General features: G+C 40.6%; 1 pseudogene; it reads right to left on the bottom strand.

Moving 5' to 3' along the window:
• Positions 1-3,284: 3,284 nt before the first annotated feature.
• Positions 3,285-3,386, bottom strand: LOC120229170 (annotated as a pseudogene).
• Positions 3,387-10,648: the final 7,262 nt, after the last annotated feature.

Below are 10,648 nucleotides of genomic sequence, written 5' to 3'. Positions count from 1 at the left end.
AGAACCAACACAAAGCTTATCACTTGGTAGAGGCACTCTGGAACTGTGTTGAATGAGTGCATGAAAGGGTAACTGAGCGCACAAAAAAATGTAGCATTGCTCAATGACTTCAAAGATAAGGGCTCCTTATGATAAAATGCTGTAGGGTCTTAGAATTCTCATGGTTGCTTTTAAAAGCAATCCCGTTTATAAACACAAAGAAAAAACCCCAGAAAAGCATGGACTTTGGAGTGAGATAAACCTCACTCTGAAATCCAACTTCTCAACAATGAGCAATGTGACCTCAATTAAATTATTTACCTCTCTGAGCTCCAAGATATCATCTACAAGAAGAGACTAATGGTACATATTTCATGCAGTTGTCATGTGCTAAATGGGATAACATGTGTGTAATTAAATGGGGGAGAACAACAAGTTTAAATAAATGGAGTCCTACCTAAAGATAAGAATCTTGAGCTGGCAGGAGTCTAAGTGCAGAGTGACCTGACTTAGCCAGCAATCTCATAGTGGTGGCCAACAGAGATACAAAAACAGAGAATTTTAACGGTAAATTTGAATTGATTTACATTGATGGGATATAACTCCTTCCTCTCTCCTCAAGCTTCAGTAAAGTCTTCTGCTTTTCCTGCCCAGAAAGGCCCTGCATAACTGGAGGGTGGGGAGGGGACTATAGAGGGAACTGTCCCACATCCAGGTTGGTATGGTGCCTAACAGGGAACAAGAATGATCCAACCAATACTTAATTATTTTCAGCAGAAAAATGAGCTCAGAGCCAGAGCAGACTATGAGAACTTAAGCGCTCAGGAAATTTTCATAAGTTTCGGGGGAGGTCTTTGGATGTTCCATACTTCATGGAATAGCATTTTGAGTCAATCATATCTAGATCTTAAAAGAGCTGGAAGAGTCAGCTGACTGACTTACATATAAAATGCCTTGACATTATAAACCCATGATAAAATACTGGTTTCTTTCTCTTTTTTTTAATGTTTTTTTTTTTGAGAGAGAGAGAGAGAGAAAGACAGAGACAGAGACAGAGACAGAGCATGAGCAGGGGAGGGGCAGAGAGAGAGATGGAAACACAGAATCCAAAGCAGGCTTCAGGCTCTGAGCTGTCAACACAGAGCCAGATGTGGGGCTCAAACTCACGAACTGCAAAATCATGACCTGAGCTGAAGTCGGCCACTTAACGAACTGAGCCACCCAGGCACCCCAGTTTCTTTCCCCTTTTTTAAAGATACTATTGACAGATTATGTCTCTTAAAAAGGATGTTTCCCTCTAACCCCTGGCAACTTAGAATAAATGGAAAACAAAAGAACAGGCGGATAATTATCACCAAGAAAAACACTGTCTGTTCCAATTGGGTGCACGTGGCCAGCAAATAAAAGCACACAATAGTTTGCCCATCAATTTCCAGTAACACAACATTTTTTAAAAGACAGTTTGAAACCCAGATGGCTCTCAAATAGCTGAGCTATAGCCTTATATAAGTCCTTTTGCCTTAACTGCTTGGAAAAAAAGTGCTTAGTTAACTAAGGGCAGCAAACGAAAGACAAAAAATAAAAATACTCATTTCTTCGAGGAATAGTTCATGCAATCTCTGAAAATCCTAAAGCCACTCTACTGGAACTGAAATTACTCAAATTAATGATAACCTGGAGCCTGCTTGGGGACCTAGGGATGGTGAGGGCCTCTTGCAGCCAAGTCTAGGGGGAGAAAGTCCCTACACAACCTTATGTGCTCTTAGATGTCACTAGTAACATGTGGCTCCACTCTGGAGATGACAGTGAGAAAATACTCAGCAGTCGACTTCCTCTTCCAACCACCACCAATGACACCAGCAACAACCCTGAGCTTCCAAGTGATGGGGAAAAGGTCAAGAAAAGGGAGATTTTCCTTCCCTATCCATATGAGCTGGACAGTATGGTCTTGCTCCTAAGAAGGTCTCCAAGTCAACTTCTCCCTTCTCACAACCCCATCCTCTTCATTCCGTTTATCCAACTCTACAAATTTTATTGATTCAGCACCTTCTATGTGCCAGGAACTGTGCTAGAATAATAGGGATCAATGGCAATAAAAAAACAAAATACATGGGGTGCCTGGGTGGGTCAGTGGGGTAAGCGTCCAACTTTGGCTCAGATCATGATCTCTCAGTTAGTGAGTTCAAGTACCATGTCAGTCTCTGTGCTGACAGCTTGGAGCCTGAAACCTGCTTCAAATTCTGTGTCTCCTCTCTCTTCCCCTCCCCTGCTCATGCTCTGTCTCTCTCAAAAATAAATAAATATTTTTAAAAAAGACACTCTCCCTCCTGTTGTGGAACTTACCAGAGAGAAAAATGAAAAACATCTTGATGTGGGAGGTCCCCACCGAGCTGTGAATTGGGATTCATTTTATTAGCTATATCATTGCTGGCAAAACATGTTGACCTTAAATTAGCCAGTTCTTTTACTAGCAAAATTAGTTTATTCAGGAATAACAGGAATTGCAATTTGGGACAAGCAAACTATGGAGAGCCCATAGGCAAGTCTGAAGAAACAAATGGATGGCCAGCTTTTATTAGGTTTTAGGAGGAAATTGATTGTTCTGAACAAAAGTTCATTGGAGAAGGACAAAAGTTTGAGGTTGTGGAGGTTTCCTACTGGCTGCCAGTGGTGGTCAGTGCATTGTTGCTGGGACAGGGAGGGTCTTCCTTCTTTTTCTTAAAAACAGGATTTGAAATTCTTATGTGCAAAATGTCCTCTCGTCAAAATAATTCTTATCTTCCTTCTACTGCCATGAATGAGATGTGCATGAGAGCTCCCCTTTCAGGGCTTCTTGATTGTTTTGTTTGTTTGCTTGCTTGTTTGTTTGTTTGCTTTTTGTTTTTGACAGGAAGCAGGATTTATTAATGAGCATGGATATGGAGGAGAGTGCTGAGGTTTTCATGAATTCGGAGCCCACCATTTGTCCAAGGAGCCATGATTAGGGATATATTTGACCCCGACAGCCATCTGAGATGAGCCGTTTTTCAGCCACCACGTCTTCAAATTCATCCACATTAAACTTAGTAAAGCCCCACTTCTTGGAAATGTGGATCTTCTGGAGGCCAGGGAACTTGAACATGACCCTATGTAGGGCTTCAATCACATACTCCTTGTTCTACAGCTTAGTACGGATGGACATGATGACTTGGCCAATGTGGACCCTGGCCACTGTGGCTTGGGGCTTTCCAAAGGCTCCCCACATACCTGTATGGAGCCTAGATTGGAGACAGCATGAGGCCAAACCTCAATGTCCACTGGAAAAAAGCTGTCTCCAAGGTCCCTTAGGGCAACCTGTACAATCAACAGGATGCATACGTTACCAAGGGGACTGCGATTTGCAGCCATTCGACTCTGTTTTAAACGAGGTTTTCTTTATTCATTTGCACAAACATATCCACTGCTCTGCTCATAAGACTCTTCCCATAGAACAACCACTGTACACAACCATTTGTGGAAATGTTTTAGTCCCACTCCCTGGGAGGCGGCACAGACATAACAGCCTCTCCCTTCGTGGAAGTCAGACTCTCACAGGCAAACAATACCAGTATTTTGTGGATCTGATTAGGTGAGTCTATGGGGCATGCTTGTCCCTTCTCAATATCTCCTAGCAGACACAGAAATGGTGGCCTGCACATATATCCTTAATGAGTCCTCACAATAGGTGTGAGTGGGTACTATTATCACATTTTCTTAAATGAGGAAATTCAGGTTCTGAACATATGAGCAAATTTGCCAAAGATCACACAAAAAACAATTAGTAAAAGTGGCTTAAAGAGAAATTTGAAAACAATCCCACTTGCAATTGCATCAAAATAAATAAAATAGAGGTGCCTGTATGCTCAGTTGGCTAATCGTCCGACTTCAGCTCAGGTCACGATCTCACGGTTCGTGGGTTCAAACCCGTGTCAGGCTCTGTGCTGACAGCTAGCTCAGAGCTTAGAGCCTGTCTTCGATTCTGTATCTCCTTCTCTCTCTCTGAACCTCCCCTGCTCACGCTGTCTCTATCTCTCTCTCAAAAAAAATAATAATAAAAATAAATAAAACATTAAATTTTCTTTAAAAAGAATAAAATACATAAGAATAAATTTAAGGAGATGAAAGACCTATATGCTGAAGACTATAAGGCAATGTAAGAATTGATATTGTTAAGATATTCATACTACCTAAAGCAATCTACAGATTCAATGTGGTCTCTACCAAAATCCCAATGGCATTTTTCACAGAAATAAAACAAATAATCCTAAAATTTGTATGGAACCACAGAAGATCCTAAATAGTCAAAGTAATCTTCGCATACATACATATACATGTCTATGTAAAGACGTTGTATGTCAATAATATCTCAATAAATCTGGAAAAATAAATAAATAAAATTTCTTCCTGATCACTGAGCTGTTCAGAGTTTCCACTTCTTCTTGAGTCAATTATTGTAATTTATATTGTCTCAGGAAATCATGCATTCTTTAGAATCTCAAATTTGTTTCTGTGTAATGGAATTGAATATCCCACTTTAATATCAGTTACTAAATCTCCTTTCTAATGCTTCATTTTCTTTGATTATGTTTTCTCCTAATTCTTGACTTGAGTTGCTAGCAACTTGTCTACTATCTTACCAATTTTTTTAAGTCTGCCATAATTTTTGTTTGCTTCACATAAGTCTATTTTGTTTTCCAATTATTGAATTAAATCCTGTACGCAGTCATTCCTTATTGAAAAGCAAAGTGTCTCGTGCTATGCATTTTCTCTGAGTACAATGTTAGTCATTCTGTAAGTTCTAATATATAGTGCCCTTAATGTCATTATTGTCTAATTATACTCTAATTATATCTCTTAATTCCCCCTGACCTAAGCATTATTTAAGTGAATCCTTTGCAGTTGTTATGTTTTTTTAATTTTTGAATGGTCGAGTTTTTAGTTCAACTCTTATATATCAATAATGTTGTCCTTAAAAATCATGACTTGTGTGATTTCCCTATTTTAGAACATAGGACAGTTTTATGGCCCAGTTTTTAAACAGTCTTTTAGCCCTGATGAAGAGGGGAAAGAAGAGTTTCAATTTACTGCAGAATTCCAGAGACCCAGCAGGCTGAGGGAACGAGCTGAAGCTGTCAAATACCATGGCAGAAGTTTTATCTCTGTGTCTACAATCTTCTTTGCCATGCTGGAGTGGCCGCCAGGAGTTGCTGGGGAGTGTCCAGTGTTTTGCCTGATGGGGGCGTCTCTGCCAAGTGCCATCTGTAAGTAGGTACTGCGCAGGCACAGGGCACTTCATGAGTTCTTGCAGGATCCAGATAGGACCCAAAGTGCCCGCAGCCCACCCTTGCCTCTAGCTCGCATCTCTCAGAGTAAATGTGTGATGCTGAATTCTGAAGAAGTCTCCCTTACTCACCTCCCAGGCAAACTGGTTTTAAGCATAAAAGAAGCTGTGAGTCCAATCAGTCCTCCTTTTAATCGATACTTAGCAGAAAGTCTGGTTTCTCACAGGTATATGGCTCTAAGCATTTCTATTTCTAACATCCAATGTAGGTTTTTCCTTCCTTTTATTCCCTTGGCCATTTCCATGAAATTCCAACTGTAGGAACTAAATCAAGGGGCTGAGGTTACTAACTTGCTTAGAAGTACTTCTCCCTTCCTTCCTTCCTTCCTTCCTTCCTTCCTTCCTTCCTTCCTTCCTTCCTTCCTTCCTTTCTCTGACACTCAGAAGCAACAGTCTATTGGCAAAGTACTGATAGAGGTATAGGTTAATATTTCCCCTTTGGACATATAATCCAAGGATATGAAACCAAAGTCATTGAAAGCACCACCGTTATAGAATGTGCTCTGCCCAAGAGTTTGGTTTTAGTTGAGCCCCAAGATCACATTCCAACCCTACCAGAATAGCAGATGTCCCTTAGTCACCAGAGCTCACTGTCAGTAATATCTTACATCTGAAAATAAATCCAGCTTTAGGCAGCTTGACCACATATGTGCCTCTGAAACTATGGCAACAGAAAGTCCTTTTACCTCTGAGTCCCAATTAAAAGTGTTCTGTTGGCTATAATTGGAATGTTTGGTCTCCAAAACTAGTATATCAAAGCAATCATGTAAGCCTCAAATGTCACCATCACACAAATTGATATTTCCCATGCAAGCAGCTAATGAGTGGTCAGACCAAAGAGCATGTGTAATTGAGGTTACAGAGAACAACTGGATACATTCATTTGGGGATCCTTTTCTCCAGGCCCCATCTGATCCACCAAAGCTTTGACAACCGATTGAATGTTGGGGTGGGGAGAGAAAAAGTGATGGAGATTTTCAAGTCTGGGTTTTCAGGAGGGTAGAGGGGCTTTTAATAGAAACTACTAAATACTTGAAGATTAAGTTTCATGTAAAGAATGACACTTGGTAAGAAATGTGTTCGATTTACTTTACTAAAAAACCAGGCGTCTGGTACTCAATCAGGACATATCATGTCTGAGTTTCCTGCCTGGTTAAAAAAGAGAGAGAAAGAGAGAGAGAAGTGGGGTGGAGGAAGGAAGAAGGAGAGGAGGAAGAAACTGTTGACTAGTAATATGAGTGTCGTTTTTGAACATTATACTTTCAGATTGATTTTATCTTTGTTTCTGATTGATTCTTAATCAGCAGTAGCATGGAACAACTCAGCTTTTAGTTTCTCCTCTGTTAAGTATGAAATGATCTATAAACAAACACTTAAAAACATGCAGTTGAAATGGGTCCTGTGCTCCTTTTGTAATGTGAAAAGTCTCCTGGTAATGTAAATAATTTCACCGTCTAAAAATCTGTTCGCTAATATATTAAGTGCTGTTTAATAAAGTTAAAAGGCTATTTTACCGGCCATTATTTTCTGGGAATTAGGATATGTGTGTGTGTGTGTGTGTGTGTGTGTGTGTGTGTGTATGCGTGTATATATGTGTGTACATATATGTGTGTATATATATGTGTGTATATATATGTGTGTGTGTACATATATATATAGAGAGAGAGAAAGAGAGAGATGGAGGGAGGGAGGGAGAAATTTCTTTTTGGATGAATATGCAAATAACAGAAAGATCAACTTATGGGGGCTTCACCAAGTCAGAAAGTAAACATTACATGTCTACAAGTCACATGCTTATCCGTGGAAACGTGCTCTTTTAGTGGATGTGCCACTACCTTTCAGCTGGGGTCATGTTAATGAAGAAGTGAGAAGAGTTATTGGGTAAGCAACTATCATATTCCCTCCCCATCTAACACATCTAGAAGGTCTGACATTTTTTATAGTAACAGTCAGGCAGCTTTCGATAATCGATCAGCCTTGCATCAAGCCATGCACCGTCTATCACTAGTTTAAATGAATTCAAGTCTTGGGATCAAGTGCTGGCTTGGCCACTAACTCTGTAACCTTGGACAACAAAGTGATTTACTTTTGTTTCTTATCAGTAAAATGAGATAACTTAAATCAATCATTGGAAAGACCCTGAAATTCTATGCTTCCATACTACATCCTTAGCTGGTATATATCCAGGTTCTATGATATTGGTCTCCTGAACCCCAATCCCTATCCTTTGTTCCTGGCAGGCAAAGGAATATTTCTGTGATGGTCTTCTACCAAGGACCTATGAGCATCAGTGCAGGAATCACAGTGCTTTGGAGAAATGAAAATAGCACCTTCTATCCCTTTTAAAGAGAAGATTGGAAGGCAGTGGTGGTCTTCAGGTGACATACCTGATCCATGTCAGCAAGGCTCCCGTGCTCTGTGTCATCAGCACACCTGTGCCAAAGGTGAAATGATCTCCATTCAGAGTGAGGAAGACAGAAGCAACTTCTGCCACCACCACACAGACTGCCGGGGAAGCTGCTAGAAGTGAAGTAAAAAACAGGAAGGAAGTGAGAACAGGGGAATGAGAAAAGCTTAGGGTTACATGTGAGGTCTTGCTCAGGTACAAACATTATGGGTTCCAGGGTACTTTCTTTCCTCTCGCTGTCTCCGGCCAGGAACCCCATCCTCATACAGCTAAAGCCCCTTTCCAGTGAGCTGGGAAAAAAGAGAAGTGTTCTATTGTTACATACAAGAGGGACCAATTACACTCTGCATCAGGAACCTGTTTTACCACTTACCCTGTTCAATCCAGAGGAGTTTCACCCTCCACCTCTTTCAGCTCTGCCTACCCACCCTCTCACTGCATCAAATTTACTATTTACTGGTGAACAGAGACTTTCTGTAGCTGCCTCTGGTTAGCTGATAAATTGGGCTTTGCAATGCATCTATGACTTTATATCACCCACTAAATTTTTTAGATACTTAATAAGAGAGAAACCCGTTCTCTGCTGGAAATAATCCTCAAAGGAGTACAGCAAATAGAAGAATAAAAAAGTGCCCTTTTCCCATGCAAGCAGCACAGGTTAGAACCAGATTTACCAAAGTATCTGAGAGATCTCTGTAGTTTCTGAAAGGAAAGAGACTGCTCAGACCTCTAAGGACTCGTTAGAGGAGGAGAAATAACGGAAAATTCATCTAGATACAAAGAACTTCTTCACTCTTTTTTGGACTCCTATTTCACATCTCACACCAAAGTGAGACCACAGAAGTTTCATGAGAATCCGTGTGAGAAAATAAAAATGGCACAAATCCTGGAGGTTTTAACTTCCAGTTGTAACTCGGTAAAAATCTTTCTAAATCTTTGAAATATTAGCCGAGTTAAAAGACAAATGAAAACTGGAGAGAAATGTGTAAACTGTATTACAAATAAAGACAGAATTCCTTTCATATATAAAAAGCACCTGCAAAACCAATAAGATAAAGGCCAGCAATCCAGCAGAAAAAAGAAAATTGGTAAAGAATAAGACCATGACTGTTCACTGAGTAGGTAGTACAAACAGAAAGCAAACTATGAGAACTCAGTTGTGCTAGGAAGGAAGAGACACACTTTTCCTCCCTAAGCCTAACTCTGTCTTTCAAAAATGAATTTTGACATGCAGAGTCATTTTACCAAAACTTATCACCCCACACTACCCTACCGCCAAATCATATGTGGAATATATGAGCTACAGATTGAATGAGGAAGATAATTGTCTATTTGGTGGGATTTCAGGATTGTTACGAAGGCTGACAGGCTTCCCATGTTACCCACCAATGTCTGAACTCCCACCATAGGAGGCTATTCATTTAGTTTACAGACTTTCCTGTTGAAAGCAAATAATCATGAGAGAAATAGGCCCTAAGTCTTCTAATTATTTCTTGGAATGAGTAGCATAATAGCAACTTCAGAACTTTGTGTTATGGCTTGCCATTTACGATGAACTATCACAACAGGATCGATCTGGTCTTGTCAATTACTCTGTAGAATAAGAGGATATGATTCCAATTTTATGGCTACCTCTGCACTGATGGAGGCATGGCTCAAGCCCAAGTTTCCTGATTCCTAATCCTAAACACTTGTCAGCACCCTGTGCTGTATACACATCTGTAACGCCTTGCCTGGGACGGCACTCTGGCAGGGGGAGAGGGGTGGAAGTCTAATGCCATGAAGCACTGTTGTTGCTAAGAATGAAGGGAGATGAAAGAGAAAGAGCCAGAGAGAAAACGCTACCACAGCCATGGTCAGCAGCACTAAGGACACATTCAGCTCACAGTTTCATTTGCTGATCTGAAAATAGACCTGGCCATTTGTCACCCCTTCTCACCTCCCAAGTATACCATGAAAAGAGAGTAAACACCTCAATGTTTCCCAAAAAGGCACTGCTGGAAATTTCTGAGCACCTACTGATTGGAAGCACATGAGTTTACTCATATCCTTGCCACTGTGGTCAGCCCACTCTTCACCCTGCCCACTGCTTCCACCTCAATGACTGCATTTTTTTCATTTCTAACCAGTTCTGCTTTATTCTTTTCCCATGTTCTCACTTCTTTTCTGTTATAACTTTGATGACTTTTTAGTATACTCATTTCATGGTCTCCACCAAATAGGCTCTGTGATTGGAAGTTCCTGGGCTCCGATCCTATTATACGTTTTGCCTGACGACTCTTAGACATGGCAGATGGTTTCCTTGTGCGTTTTGTACTTTGGTTTTTGAGATTATTCGAGTAGGGCTTCATCTATGGAAACACCAGGTGGGCAGAATTAAAAATCTACCCAGCTTTATAAGGCTTTATGTTTGCAACTGTAGTCATTCTGAGGGTATCACCTGCATGGAACAAGTTGTATGTTCATTTTTCAGTCTGGGGGGCTTCCAAGACCATGCATGCAGTATACATTAGAATCCCAAAGCTGTGCAAGGAGTCTGTTATAAATGTATACTGTTATGAATTCTCAGGAGGAAATTTACCCCCACTCAGAACCCAAGAGACAGATAAATTCCATTGCAGTATCTCTGCCATGGAATATAATATCTAGTCATTTCTCCAAGTATATAGCCTTTCAAGTGCCTCAGATGTTTTCGGAGGTCTCAGTTCCAATTCCCTGCCACACAAGAACCCAAGACCTCATCTCCCATCTCTATGCGAGCTTCAGAATCTAAAACCCTTGCTTACCAGAAACAGTAATCTCCCACCTCCCACATTGCTGGACCATCATCAGCCCTTGTCATCATTATCCTCTCTGTTTTCAGAATTTCCTGGGAATTTCCTCTTACTTTTCAGGCATCTGAA

This window comes from Hyaena hyaena, unplaced genomic scaffold, assembly GCF_003009895.1.
Source record: "Hyaena hyaena isolate Hyena2069 unplaced genomic scaffold, ASM300989v1 scaffold_29, whole genome shotgun sequence".
NCBI classification, from domain to species: Eukaryota; Metazoa; Chordata; class Mammalia; order Carnivora; family Hyaenidae; genus Hyaena; species Hyaena hyaena.
This window is presented reverse-complemented; position numbering and strand designations above follow the sequence as displayed.